At 38.2% G+C, this 15685-nt stretch overlaps 1 pseudogene across 1 annotated transcript; it reads right to left on the reverse strand.

Annotated features, from left to right (window-relative positions):
* Window positions 1-11764: 11764 nt before the first annotated feature.
* Window positions 11765-15426, reverse strand: LOC108533833 (26S protease regulatory subunit 8 pseudogene; annotated as a pseudogene). Its single transcript, XR_001886835.1, has one exon. The product of XR_001886835.1 is annotated as a 26S protease regulatory subunit 8 pseudogene (transcript).
* Between the last annotated feature and the right edge of the window lie 259 nt (window positions 15427-15685).

The following is a 15685-nucleotide window of genomic DNA, read 5'->3' on the forward strand; positions in this document are numbered from 1 at the left end:
TGACTGTCAACTAACAATTCAAATACTTACCAGCAAAAATCAACATGGTTTGAGTTCTCAGTTGGTCAGTCAAGGGAAAGCAGAGCATAGTTAATGAAAATTCTATAAAGCCAATATGGTGATCAACTTCTATTAAAGAATGCCCAACTGAGGTCTTTCCTGTCATTGATATTATCACCATCATTTGCTATATGTAAAAATATAAATCTGCATTGCTACGGTTTGGGTTGTCTCCCCAAACCTGATATTAAAATATGATCCCCCAATATTGTAGGTGGGGGCCGAATAGGAGGTGGGTTTGGGTCATGAAGGTAGATCCCTCATAAATAGATCAATACCTTCCTTCAGGCGTGAGTTCTTCCTATATAATTAGGTCCTGTAAGAGCTGGCTGTTAAAAAGAGTCTGACACACACACTCTCCTTGCTTCCTCTCTCACCCTGTGACACCTGCACACATAGGCTACCTTTCACCTTCCACCATGAGTGGAAGCAGCCCGAGACCCTCACTAGCTGCAGCAGCCAGTGCCATGCTTCTTGTACAGCCTGCAGAAACATGAGCCAAATAAACCTTGCTCTCTCTTTTTTTTCTTTTTTTTTTTTGAGATGGAGTCTTGCTTTGTCGCCAGGCTGGAGTGCAGTGCGCAATCTCGGCTCACTGCAACCTCCACCTCCTGGGTTCAAGCGATTCTCCTGCCTCAGCCTCCCAAGTAGCTGGGACTACAGGTGTGTGCCAGCACACTCGACTAAGTTTTTGTATTTTTAGTAGAGATGGGGTTTCACCGTGTTAGCCAGGATCGTCTTGATCTCCTGACCTCGTGATCCGCCCACCTCAGCCTCCCAAAATGCTGGGATTACAGGCGTTAGCCACCGCGTCTGGCCTTTTTTTTTTTTTCTTTTTCCTTTCAATAAACTACCCCGCCTCAGGTATTCCTTTATTGCGATATGAAACTGACTAGGACATATATAAATACTTATGAATTGGAATGATCTAATCTCTAGGTCAAACACCATGGAAAATTCTTACATTTCTCAGCCCAAGATCACTTTCCAATCTCAAAACGTATTACTAAGATGTAGTCATCAAGACTGTATGCTACTGGCATAATAGATATAACTCAATGGAATAAAATTAACAGTTCTGAAGTAAATTCATACATTTACAGTCAATTGATTTTCAACAACAGAGGCAAGATGACAGTTCATGAGGAAAGAATAGTTTTTTCAACAAATGATGCTGGAACACCTGGACATCCATCCATATGCAAAATATTAAAGTTGGACACCCCCACCACACTTCATACCATACATAAAAATTCACTCCCGATGTATCAGCGACCTAAATAAGAGCCAACGTTATAAAATCCTTAGAAGAAAAGAAAGGTGCAAATCCTAATGACCTTTGATTAGGCAATGGTTCCTGGATGACACTGAAAGCATAAGCAGCCAAATAAAAATTAGATAAATTTGACTTCATCAAAATGAGAACTGCGCTGCAAAGGTCGCTATTAAAAAAGTAAAAAGACAACCCACACAAGGAAAATATTTGCAAATCACATATATGATAAGCGCCTAGATACAAGTTTGTCTAGTCCACCTTATTTTGTTGTTATTGTTCTGTTTTGTTTTGTTTTTAGAGTTTAGCAGCCTGAAGCCACGGTTTTTAGTTTCCGTCTCTAGTGATAAGCGGGAAAGAGGGATGAGGAAGGGGCTTTACTGGCCAACCAGAAACAGAAACTAAGAACACATGACTGTATTCTCTCCCTTGGACACCCCTGGTGACTCTAGAACATATAAAGAACTCTTAAAATGCTACAGCAGAATTTTTAAATGAGCAAAGAATTTGAATAGACATTTCTTCAAAGAGACATATAAATGGCCAATAAGTATGAAAATATGCTCAACATAGTCACTAGGATATGTAAATTAAAGCCATGAGATGCAACCTGATAGCTATTTTATTATAGGATGGCTGTAATAAAAAAGATGGACAATAACAGGTGTTGGCAAAGATGTGCAGAAACTGGAACCCTGATAATGACATTGTTGTTGGGAATGTAAAATGGTGGAGTCAAAAGTTTGGCAGTTTTCAGGAAGTTAAACACAGAGTTACCATATGACCCAGCAAATCTACTCCTAGGTATACGCCCAAGGGAAGTGAAAATACATTCACACCAAGACCTATACACTAATGCTCATGGTAGCATTATTCATAACAGCCAAGGAGTGAAAACAGTCCCAATTTCCATAAACAAAATGTGGTACATACAATGGAATATGATTCGACCATGAAAAAAATAAAGTATGAACATGAGTTACAACATGAGGGAACCTTGAAAACATTAAGCTGAATGAAAGAAATCAACACAAAAGGCCACCTGTTGTATGATTCCATTTAATAAAATGTCCAGAATAGACAGATCCATGGAGACAGAAAGTAGGTTATTTTGGGGCAAAGAGGGAAGGGGGAAATGGAGAGCGACCATTAATGAGCATAGGATTCCTGTTTAAAGTGATGTAAATGTTCTGGAATCCATGGTGATGGCTGTACAATCCTGTGAATATGCTAAAAAAAAACAAAACAAAAAAACCCACTCTGAATTGTGCACTTCAAAATGGTGAATTTTATGGCATATAAATATCTCAATTAAAAATGACAAAAAAAGGATAATGGCAAACTTCTTGTCTGAAGCTATGTAAGACAAAAGAGTAGAACAACTTTAAAGTGCTGAAAGAAAACACAACAAAAACAAAAGACAATCTAGAATTCTAGGCCTAGCAAAAATTTCTTTCAAAACTGAAGGTGATTATTTCAAGATTTACTGTGATTCTACAGTAATCAAGGTAGTGTGATATTAACATGGACATATAAATTAATGGAATAGAATAGAGCCCAGAAACAGGTCTACACATAGAAGGTTATCTGATTTGAAACAAAGATGGAAAGTTAATTCAACAGGGAAAAGTTATTTTACCAAATGACGTGGAACAAACTGGAGGGTGATATGGTTAAGCATGAACCTCGGCCCTTATCCTCACAATAGACAATAATTAACTCAAATTCTATCACAGATCTGAATCTAAGAGCCATAGAGAAAATCTTTTTTGACTTTATATTAGGCAACAATTTCTTAGGACAAAAAAAGGCAGGAAAACGGGAAAGAATAAACTAATACATTTGACATTGAAATTTAAACCTTTTGCTCTTTCAAAGGCACTATTAAGAAAACAGAAAGGCAAGTACAGATTGAGAATGCATTTGCAAATTACATACCTAAAACCTGTATAAAAAACAAAGAACTCTTACAACTCACTAATAAGATATACAACTGCAACTTCAGCAAAGTCTCAGGATACAAAATCAATGTGCAAAATTCAAAAGCATTCTTATACACCAATAATAGCCACATCATGAGTGAACTCCCCTTCACAACTGCTACAAAAAGAATAAAATACCTAGGAATACAACTCACAAGGGATATGAAGGACCTCTTCAAAATAAGAGGACACAAACACATGGAAAAACATTCCATGCTCAATGGTAGGAAGAATCAATATCGTGAAAATGGCCATACTGCCCAAAATAATTTATAGATTCAATGCTAATCTCAGTAAGTTACCACTGACTTTCTTCACAGAATTAGAAAAAACTACTTTAAATTTCACATGGAACCAAAAAAGAGCCTGTATAGCCAAGACAATCCTAAACAAAAGAACAAAGCTGGAGGCATCACGCTACCTGACTTCAAACTATACTACAAGGCTACAGTAACCAAAACAGCATGGTACTGGTACCAAACAGATATACAGACCAATGGAACAGAACAAAGGCCTCAGAAATAACACCACACATCTACAACCATCTGATCTTTGACAAACCTGACACAACCAATGGGGAAAGGATTCCCAATTTAATAAATGATGTTGGGAAAACTGGCTAGCCACATGCAGAAAACTGAAATTGGACCCCTTCCTTAAACCTTACACAAAACCAACTCAAGACGGATTAAAGACTTAAACGTAATACCTAAACCCATAAAACCCTAGAAAGAAAACCTAGGCAATACATTCAGACACAGGCATGGGCAAAGACTTCATGACTAAACACCCAAAAGCAATGGCAACAAAGCCAAATTGACAATAGGATTCTAATTTAAACTAGAGCTTCTGCATACAAAAGAAACTATCATCAGAGTGTACAGGCAATCTAAGAATGGGCGAGAAAATTTTGCAATCTATTCCTCGACAAAGGCTATATCCAGATCTACAAGATCTAAACAAATTTACAAGAAAAACAAAGCGAGTCCACAAAAGTGAGCAAGAATATGAACAGACACTTCTCAAAAGAAGACATTTATGTGGCCAACAAACTTACGGAAGAAAAAGCTCATCATCACTGGTCATTAGACAAATGCAAATCAAAACCACAATGTTACACCATTCTCATGCCACTTGGAATGACGATCATTAAAAAGTCAGGAAACAACAGATGCTGGAGAGGATGTGGAGAAATAGGAACACTTTTACACTGTTGGTGAGAGTGTAAATTAGTTCAACCACTGTGGAACACAGTGTGGCAATTCCTCAAGGATCCAGAACTAGAAATACCATTTGACCCAGCAATCCCATTACTGGGTATATACCCAAAGGATTATAAATCATTCTGCTGTAAAGGCACATACACACGTGCAACACCATTCACAATAGCAAAGACTTGGAACCAACCCAAATGTCCATCAATGATAGACTGGATGAAGAAAATGTGGCACATATACACCATGGAATACTATGCAGCCATAAAAAGGGATGAGTTCATGTCCTTTGCAGGGACACAGATGAAGCTGGAAACAATCATTCTCAGTAAACTAACACAGAAGCAGAAAACCAAACACCGCATGTTCTCACTCATAAGTGGGAGTCGAAAAATGAGAGCACATGGACAGAAGGAGGGGAACATCACACACTGGGGCCTGTCGGGGGGCTAGGGGAGGCATAGCATTAGGAGAAATACCTAATGTAGATGATGGATTGATGGGTACAGCAAACCATCATGGTCCGCGTATATCTATGTAACAAACCTGCATGTTCTGCACATGTATCCCATAAAATAAAACAAAACAAAAAAGCATCCTAATGAGATTTCAGGAATGTCTGACTAATGAGTTTGGCAAATTTTCTCCCCAAAAAGCAATGATAAAACTTGACAAAACTGTGAAAATACTCATTTCAGAATTCTGAGAACTGACGAATGCATGCAACAAGCTGATTAACATTTATTCAAGAAAACCTACTGAACCTTGGTTAGAACAGTGGGAGTCTGTGGCATTGTAGTCTGAGATTGCCCCCATCTCACTCTCTCCCAGTCCTTCAAGTTCTGTGGCACTATAGTTCTACCAGGGTGGGCAGGCTGTCAAGGCCTGCAGCCTCCCTGCTGGAGGGGACTGAACTGATATGGAGCAGAATGTGGGAAAAATACACATGCAGGAGTGTTGTCAAAAACAATATCGATCTGAACAGCAAACAGGGAAGGCCAACATTGTACCTAGATTGATATCCTGGCTGGGGCAAGCCACAGATAGGCAAAACAGTCAGGAATTTAATAGACCTAGGGAATAAGATAACAGTGAGCATTGCGTATAAAGCTGCACACATATGACCCAGCAATTGTACTTCTAAATACTTACCCAAAACACATGAAAACATATGTCCAAACAAACAACTGAAGGCAAACGTTCATACAAGCATTATTCATAAAAGCCCCAAAAGTGGAGACCATTCAATCCATCAACTGGCAAGTAGATAAACAAATGTGGTATACCCATACAATAGAATGGATTTTTAAAATTATTTTTGCTATTCAGCAAAAAATAAGGGAAGAATTACTAATGCATGCTAAACATGGGTGATCTTCAGATACAATTACGTTAGGTGAAGCCAAATGCAAATGACTCTATTTTGTATCATACCACTTATACATAATACCTAGTCAAGGAAAATTTATGGAAACAGAAAGCTGGTGGTTGCCTAGGGCTAGAGGAAGGGAAAATTGAGGGTGATTGCTAATGAGTATAAGGTTTCTCTAGGGTGATATAAGTATTCCAAAACTGATTATGCTAAGGACTACAACTCCAAAATATATGAAAACCATTTAATTGTATATTTTAGTGGGTGGATTTTTATGGTATGTAAATTAAACCTCAATAAACCTGTTAAAAATAATAGTATAAACAACTGACCTTTCACCAAAGAAGCTACAGGAATGGCAAATGAGCATATAAAATGATGATTAATGTCATTAGTGGTTAAGTAGATTCCAACTAAAACTACGAGATACCACTACAGACCCACTAGAATGTCCAAAATTAAAAAGCCCGACACCAGCATGTATTGGCAATAATGTGGTAAAATTGCAACCCTCATACATTGCTGGTGGAAATGTAACACGCCACAGCTACTTTGCAAAACAGTTTGGCAGTATCTTACAAAGTTAAACAAATACTTACCACATGACTTGGCAATTTCATCCCTAGGTATTTATTGAAGAGAAATGAAATCACATGTTCACACAAAGATTTATATTCAAACTTTCATAGTCGTTTTATTCGTAATAGCCACAAACTAGAAACAGCCCAGGTGCCCACCAATAGGAGAATAACAAACTGTAGCATACTCATTGAATGGAACACTACTACTGATTCAAGCAATGTCTTGCGATGATTCAGGCAACATCATTGCATCTGCGATGTTTCTCAGACACTATGCTTAGCAAAACAAATTTACACAAATAAAGTACATACTGAATGATTTCATCTAATCTACAGTGACACAGAGCAGATCAATGGCTGCCTAGGGCTGTGGGGTGATGGGTGGGAACCAACTATTAAGAGTCTTGAAGTAATTTTTGAGGGGTGATGAAAATATTCTCTATTTCGGTTGTGGTGATAGTCACACAGGTATATATGTCTTGCACAAATTAATCAGACTGTACATGCATAATGTTTTTATTGCATGTAAATTGTAACTTTATTTAAAGTTGCCTTTACAGAGGTAGCAGTGAGCTAAGATCTCGCCACTGCACTCCAACCTGGGCAACAGAGCAAGACTCTGTCTCAAAAAAATATTAATTAATTAAAAAAAATAAAGTTGCCTTTACAAAGCAATGAAGAAAAAGCTGATTAGAAATGTAATACTGTTCTTACTGAAGAAATAGCCCTCTAAAAATGGAAACAAGTTAGGAAATCTGTGTCTGGCTGGCTCTACCTCAATCCTAGTGTTTGAAGTACTTTTACCTACTTTCTCCTTTGTTTTAGTAGCACTGACACACAGGAAGGTCTGGCACAAGGTATGAAAGTCCTACTAAATGTAGAGTCAAATAAAGGGTTTTCCAATGACCTTAATAACCTCATTCCTTGTAAGAACTGACACAAATACTTATTTAAGAACCAGGTTTCAGACAGCCTGTTATTTATATATTTGTGATACTATAAATGATTAAGCCCCATTAGGGCAGGCACTATCCTTTTCCCCATCAATGTATATGTGATGTCTCACACAGTGTTTTTCATCTATCAAATGTTCAAGAAATAGGTGCTAAATGAATGAACCAACACAACCAACCATATGTGCTAAATGAATGAATGCTAAATGAATGAATGATAGTGCCTGCATTCTAGTGCAAATAACTCCTATACACATTCTTCTCCAGGGAAAGACTTCTGAAGATTACCACATAACTCTAAGAATGAAAATCAGACTAGAGTTACATATTTAGGTTTCAATAGCTTTCTATCGATTGATGTGAGTGCAGCAGAATACTATTTTTGAACATTTTTCATTCCTAGCTCGTGTTCCTAGTTGCTCATGGCATTTTATTCAATGACTCATTGATGGTCACTGCTTCAGGAGGGAGAGAAAATGAGGACAAATCAAAGATATTATTTTGAATGTCAAAGTCAAGTTCTTTAAATCCAAAGGAAGTGTCTGGAAGCCAAAGGCTTTTGATTTGTCAGAACCATTCTGGAAGTAAAAAGAGCTTTTGGGAATCCACAAATTATTTGTGAAAATTAAGGATTGGAGCCTGGCTGAATTAGACATTGTCCTATGAACCAGATTTGGGTAGAATGCATGATGATGCCAGAGCAGTCTTCTCATCCAAAAAGAGTTAAGAGTTCGATCAAGTAGGAAAGAAAATTGAAAGGAATATAGCTACAGCTTAGTTGCAGAGGTCTGAAACATTCTTGGCACCCTTTCCTCTTCATAGGTTCACCCCTATTTTTGAGGTGTATGAGAAAACCTTTGATAGGTTGTACACTGACTATACAACAGAATCTCACTAGATTAACTCAGAATCTCTGGGGTGAGGTCAAGACCTTAATATATTTAAAGGGATGCCTCTATATGTCTTTCCTCCCTCCTGAGTTGACCTAATGTTTAGGCAAGTATTGAGAACCACTGGCTTATGGGGATCCCAAAGAAGACATATGTAATGTCTGTCTTTCCACTGTGTATGCCAACCTCATAGACAACCTCCCTGCCAACACCTGCCCGCTGACTCCATTCAACATGGCATCTGAGCACAGAATCTCTAGGCAAACTAGGGAATATCTTACTGAAGACAGTTTAGACTTGACTACTGGTGCCTCTTATGCTGGATTTTGAAGAGTCAGCTTTATGAATTGAGGGTTTGGTGGACAAGTTTGACAGTTTAAGCACTGACGTAGGCAGGAAGCCAACTATTAGCTGGAAGGTCTGAAACCCATGAAAATGTCCCCCATAGAACTCAACACAAGGGACGAATCTGACTAGAACTATTCACCAGCATCACTCACAATTCCTGATGATTATTTGGCCAAAGCCTCACAAACTGCAATTCCTAACTAAAACACTGACCAGGTGTTCAAAGCTCGTGTGCCCTCACCAAAAACCATAATCACAATGAAAGCCAATGCTATCTATGAATGTACATGAAGATGATTCATTAGACCCTCAACCTTTTAAAGATATTTCCAGCTCTTTCATTTAAAAATGAGGAAACTGCCTCAATTTAGTAATAATTTAGGAAAAGTTCTGCTCATGTGCAGCAGTTAAATAAACTTTGAAAAAGACCCAAGAGTCTCCATGAAGTTGGAATTAGAAGGCCTTCAGAAATATTCAGGTAAGGACAGATAGGAGTAGAAAAGCCTCCCAGAGTCATCTGGACCTGTGCTGCCAGCACAGTAGCCACTGGTCACATATATAACTCTTGACAACTTAAAAAGTGGCTATAGTCCTGAATAGAGATGTGCTATAAGTGTAAAACACAACCAGATTTCAAAGACTAAAAAAAAAAAAAAAAAAAAAAAAAGCAATATTTATCACTTTAGAGTTTTACATTATTAAATATATGCTAAAACAATAGTTTAGATATTAAATACCTTTGGCCTTTGCAACATTTGATTTCCAACAACAGATGAACTTTATATATCGCTTTTATATATCGTTTGATGGATATCATCTATTTGGATAATATCCTTAGTATTTACAGATTTAATAATATTCCAAGTGTTAACATGCTACCTTGAAAGGCGCATACAGGCTTTGATGATATACAGTTATTTGATATTTTTCTGAAATATAAATTTGTATTTGCTAACACTGTATAGTCTGTGTTCAGTCACCCAACTAGTTATCTTGCCACCAAATGATCAAGCCAATTGGAAAGCATTAAATCTCAAGGTGACTTTGTTGGAAAGGTATTTTTTAGTTACATACTCTTTAAATCTCTTAATACACATTAAATTCAAAGGTTCATAGAAAACATTACTATAAAAATAAGGCACTACATGGCAGAATTTTAAAACCCTGCTTTATAATTACAGTGTCATTAAGGTATTGCAGAAAATTATTGTTATTTTTACTCATTTTATGTGGGAAGGTAAATCTTAAACCATGTGGAAATATTTGTAAAAACAGGGGCTTTGGCATCTTTGAATATCTCCGTCAGGTATTAAGTTTACAACATTTTCACAGGCCTTGCATTGTAGGAATTCTTGGTCTAGGAAATCGTCTTAAGTGAACTTTAAGAGAAACTTGTGAAAACTTGAATTGGCATTTCCATGAGTATGCTGTATCAAATTAAATTAGGGAATCCATGAGGAGAGTTGTCTCCTTGACCCACAAGGATATCCCAAGGTTTCTGCTGCTCTTCCAAGACATGTTAAGTGTACCAGTATTCATTTCCCGACTTTTGCTAAACAAAGATTATGATGGGGCCAGCGGCAACTCATAGCCTTCCAAGAAATCATAAATCTCTTCTGGTCCTCCTTTTACCTAGGCCAACCCAACCTATTTTAACAGCAGCATCCTTCAGGACAGCAGCCTCTGTTTTTCCTATATGTCTACTTCCACAAGACTTTGCTTCCAACAGATTTACTTTTGTTGTGAAGATCTGAGAAGACTGGTATAATGGAAAGAGTATGGGACAAATGAACCAAAGGGAAAACCTCAAGAATGCTTCAGAGTGCATCTCAGCATTTCACTAAGCAAACCCAGGAAAGCATGACTGCATTCCAATAGGCAGCTAGAGCTAAGCAGGGAGGGGACATGAGGAAAAGTCCAACCCAACCAACCTAGATATCGTTAAACTAGCTCAACAATCCCACTTATCACATACTTACTGACACCCTAAACATGTGGGTAGAGATATCTCCTACACCCTAATAGACACTGCTATGATCTGAATGTTTGCCCCCACTGAAATTTGTGTTAAAACTTAATTCCCAATGTATCAATATTAAGAGGTAGGGCCTTTAAGTGGTGAATGGATCATGAGGGCTATCTATGTCCCTAAAAATGGATTAATCTATGCATGGATTAATGGTTATTATCAAGGGACTAGGTCAGTTATCACAATTGGGTCTGTTAAAAAACTAGTTTGGTTTTCTCTTGTGAACTCCCTCACCAAATGAAGCACTGTGCTGCCTCTGGACTCTGCAGCACTGGCAACAGAATGGACAACTAGAACTTGTCCCAGATGGGTCAATTCTGCTCTCTAAATCTGTTCTGTTCTTCTGCACTTGCTTTCCCTATTTTCATTGCTTTAGTTCTGCCCCTCATCATCTTGCCTGAATTAGTATAAATGTTCTAACAGGTCTCTCTGCCTCTAGTCTCGTACCTCTCTAATCTTAAGTATAAATGTGATTATCTTTTTCCTGTTTCAAATCCTTCAATTATAGTTTAAGACATAAATCTCTTCATGATTTATCACCTGTTTACCTCTCTAGACATAGCAACTTTCTTCTTTATTTTTGGAGACAGAGTCTCACTCTATTGCCCAGGCCAGAGTGCAGTGGGACGATCCCAGCTTACTGCAATCTCCGCCTCCTGGGCTCATACCTCAGCCTTCCAAGTAGCTGGGACTACAGGCGCACACTACCGCACCCAGCTAATTTTTGTATTTTTAGTAGAGATGGGGTTTCGTCATGTTGGCCAGGCTGGTCTCAAACTCCTGGCCTCAGGTAGTGATCCACCCCGCCTCGGCCTCCCGAAGTGCTAGGATTACAGGTGTGAGCCACCGTGCCTGGCCAACATAACAGCTTTTTTTTTTTTTTTTTGAGACAGTCTCACTCTGTTGCTAGGATGGAGTGCAGTGGTGCAATCTCAGCTCACTGCAACCTCCACCTCTCCACCAGGAGAATTGTTCAAGCAACTCTCCTGCCTCAGGCTCCCGAGTAGCTGGACTACAGGCGTGCACCACCACGCCCAGCTACTTTTTTTATTTTTAGTAGAGACAGGGTTTCACCGTGTTGGCCGGAATGGTCTCAGTCTCTTGATCCGTCCGCCTCCGCCTCCCAAAGCACAGCAACTCTTTAGGAGTGTCTCACTTTCCTCCTATGTTTGTACGTGCCAAGCTTTTTGCCTTGGGAATACTCTTCCCAAACTTTCCACTTTGCATGTTTCACATCCCCTAGAACTATGATCTATTTGTTCTTAAATACTTAAGTTAAATCACTCTCTTGCCTAGTCTAATTTTCCTTTGTACCTCTACAACACCTTGTACATATGTCTATCAGAGCTTTTATTGTTCTCTATTACATGCTTGCTTGCTTTACCCACTAAAAATTCAGTCCTAGAGATCGGCTATCTCATTTCTACATTCTTGGTCCATATAATCTACAGAATCAAGTAGTGCTTTATAGTAGCTGATATAGTAAAATCACTGGGTTTTAGTGAGAGTAGAAATTAGCACCCATGATGTTCTCTATTATACCTAGGTTTCTTTAAACACTTCAGTTAAGGTCTTAGGTATTACTACTACACCTCATGACTGGAGAGAATACTAAAATTATTCATAAGTGGGCACAAATATGTTTGTTTATACTAGCCACTAACATTATTAAGTGCTTACTATGTGTCTGGTGCTTACATACATGTACTTTTCTAATTAATTCTCACACCAACCCTGATGAAGGCAGCATTCTCTCTTTTTACAAACAAAGTTGGTTGGCGGTGAGGGGGGAGGGGTGCTCTATCTTGCCCAGTGTCCCTAAGACTGTTTCCAGAACTCATGTTCTTACACTAGGAAACTCAGTATCTTTTACATCATGAAAATTGTGCTTCAAAAGATTTTTTACTTTTTTTCAAAACATAATGAAATGTTACTAAATACAAGCTAAATTTTAAAAGTTATTGATTATACACTAGCAGATCATCCCTCCCCAAAACTTTTTCTTTTTTTTTCTTGTTCCACTGAGTTTTATTGTAGGGATACACACAAAGGATGTCCACTCAATTCCATAGTTTCTTGATGGACATGTTTTTCCTCACTGTCCTTTGGCATGAGATAGGACTTTGTACTATCTCAAAGTCCTTCTGAGTGACATGGACTCACTGTTAACTCAGAGCATACAGGCCGGTTTCTGTGCACACGCCCTTCACTTCAGCCCGATGCTCCTGACATATGCTCAGCAATTTTTCTCAGGTTGATCCCCTGGGTCAGGTTGATTTCTGAGAATGAATCTTGAAAGAGTCGAAAGTGTCCAGTCAGGCCTCCTCATTGCGGGGTGGGAACTCAATTCTTCTGTCAATGTGCCCTGGGCAAAGCAGTGCCGAGTCCAGGATATCAATCGTATTAGTAGCCGTGATAAACTGATACTCTTGGTAGCCTCAAAGCCATCTTCGAAGCATCGTCTGCTGCACTTCACTGGTCCCTCCAGCAACCCCTACCAGCTGGGAGGTGCCAATCGAGTCGATTTCATCCGTGAAGATGACAGATGAGCATTTTCTCTGCCATCACAGAAATTCCCCAATTTCTGTACCAATTCAGAGCCAGAGACATGAATAAAGGTACAGTCCCTATGATAAGCCAGAGCCCAGGCCAACAGTGTCTTCCAAGCAGCACTCCCTTGGGCTGTGCAATGCCCAGTACTTTGAAGAGCTGGGGATGCTTAGCAGGCAGGTCGATCACTTCTTTGATCTCCTTGATCTGCCTATCCAGTCTACCAATCAATTTATAAGTCGAATCTGGCGCTTTCTTCACCATCATCAGTGACACCAATGAGTCCACCTTGTTGGGTAGGATCTTGTACAAAGTGTAGCTGTCATTTCTTAGAACCACCAGGGAACTGGGCGTTATGTCACTGATGCTGACATTTTTGTCCACATCTACGACAAACTTGTTCTTGGGATGCACCTTGACCAACACTTTCTTCTTATCCATGGCCTGGACTACTTCCCCGACATAGGAGTCCTGTTCCTGCAGCAGCTGCAGCTCCTCCTGCAATCGGCACACTTTAGCATTTAGTTCATTCCTGTGCACCTGCCGCCTCCAAAGGTTTGGGGTCTTATTCAAAATCAGCTTGCATATGCACCTGGAGTTCAGAACTGCTCCTTGTGGCTTTCCCCCATCCAATTTATATTGCAGTTGACCCTGGAGTTCTTCAATCTTGAACAGATAATACTGGCAGAGTCCACTGCCTGCCTTTTCCTCTTCTGGCTCCATCTGCTGTGGTCTGTCAAGTGCCATCTTGTCTTTTCAGTAGAGAACGCCGGCATCTGCTTCCCTCCCCAAAACTTAACAGTTGTCCAATCATATTTCAATTACAACATTTACATATAGGTTTTACATCAGAAATGTCAAAGTACATCTTTTACTAATGGTTAATGTAACAAAGAAAGACTTCTTTGCCCAGTACTAATACACGCATTATTACTTATTATAGAATTTTCATTAATAATTTTAAATTCAATTTGTGGGAATGGATATACAAAATAAAGAAGCCATAACATTAATTCATAGTATTTTTCAGCATACAGCTATTTCTTAGTTTTATTGCAATTTATTGTCAACTTCTAGATAGAAGGGAGAGTATGACAAATTTCCATGAAAGCACTCCTCTCTTATTTTCTACTTCTAAATAATGGGATAATTTAGCAAGATCATTTGGGAGCTTTATTTATTAAAATAGGAATAATGAGCTTTTTCATTTCAGTTTAGAATATACTAATACAAGTTGTTCCTAATACATTTTCTCTGTCTTGTGATTGATGCTTTTGATATCTTATTTAACAGGAAAATACCTAAGAGAGAAAATTAAGGTGGTACAGAAAGAGTTGTGGAAACCATGAATAAAGCAATAGAGCCACGATTTTCAATGAAACTCACATAAACAGTTATTATAAAGAAAGAAAATGTAATAGGCTAGTGTTATAAAGACCAATAAATATCACCAAATTCCAAAATCTCTTTTGACCTCTATAAGAGTCTGCTAACTGTATTATATGAACACAGGTACTCAAAATGCTACTAATAATCAAACCTTTTGAGATTTTGGTACCAGAATTACCAGTAACAGGATACAAGCAGAACTTTATCAAACATAAATCATTAGTGCCTACCAATTTCAACCTACTAAGTCGGAAAAGGAAGGCATTAGAATTTAGTAATAGGAGAACTCTGTCATTTCTAGTGCCAAGACTAGGGGTCCTGACAGGTACCTCATTGTTCAGGTCAGAGCTAAGAAACACAATGTTGGTTCATATACAACGCTGGTTCATAGAAAACACAATTTTATCACTTAAATTTTTTCATTTATTTCTGGGATGTAAGTTTATGCCATGCTGTTCTTTGTCTCTCCATAAATGAGCAACCAAAAACCGCTCTTATTATTAGCCATTGGTCTAAAATTAATGATAGCTTAAATATCTAAAAATAAACCAACCCCCGCTCTAAGTACAGTAATGTTGCATTTTCAACTAAAACTAAATATTAACATATCTGGTTTCCTTCAGTGCCTTTTATTTTCCACAGAGAATCAGGTGACCTTGGAGACTGTGTGCTTCACATTTAATACAGGAATTCTATGATTTAAAAAGAATATTCAGTTTCCTAGCTTAAGCAAGGCATTCACAAAATATGATACTCAAAGTATTGTTCGGATAAGTTATTACCTAGAAAGGTTTATCAGCTATTCTTGAATATGAATCACTATGAGTACACCATGTAGCGATTTCCTCTGAAGAAAACCAAGCAATTTAGTTTTAGAATGAAAAGATCTGGGGAGAAAAGAAAAGTAGATAGTAAAACAGAGAATTTAACTACTGTTATTCACAACACAGCAAAGAAAAAATCAGAAGTTACACACTTTAGAAAAAAGGGAATAGGCCAAAGACAAATGTTGGCATGCTAGAATTTTTTTTTTTTTTTTTTTTT

This window comes from Rhinopithecus bieti, unplaced genomic scaffold, assembly GCF_001698545.2.
Source record: "Rhinopithecus bieti isolate Rb0 unplaced genomic scaffold, ASM169854v2 scaffold_429, whole genome shotgun sequence".
Lineage (NCBI taxonomy): Eukaryota > Metazoa > Chordata > Mammalia > Primates > Cercopithecidae > Rhinopithecus > Rhinopithecus bieti.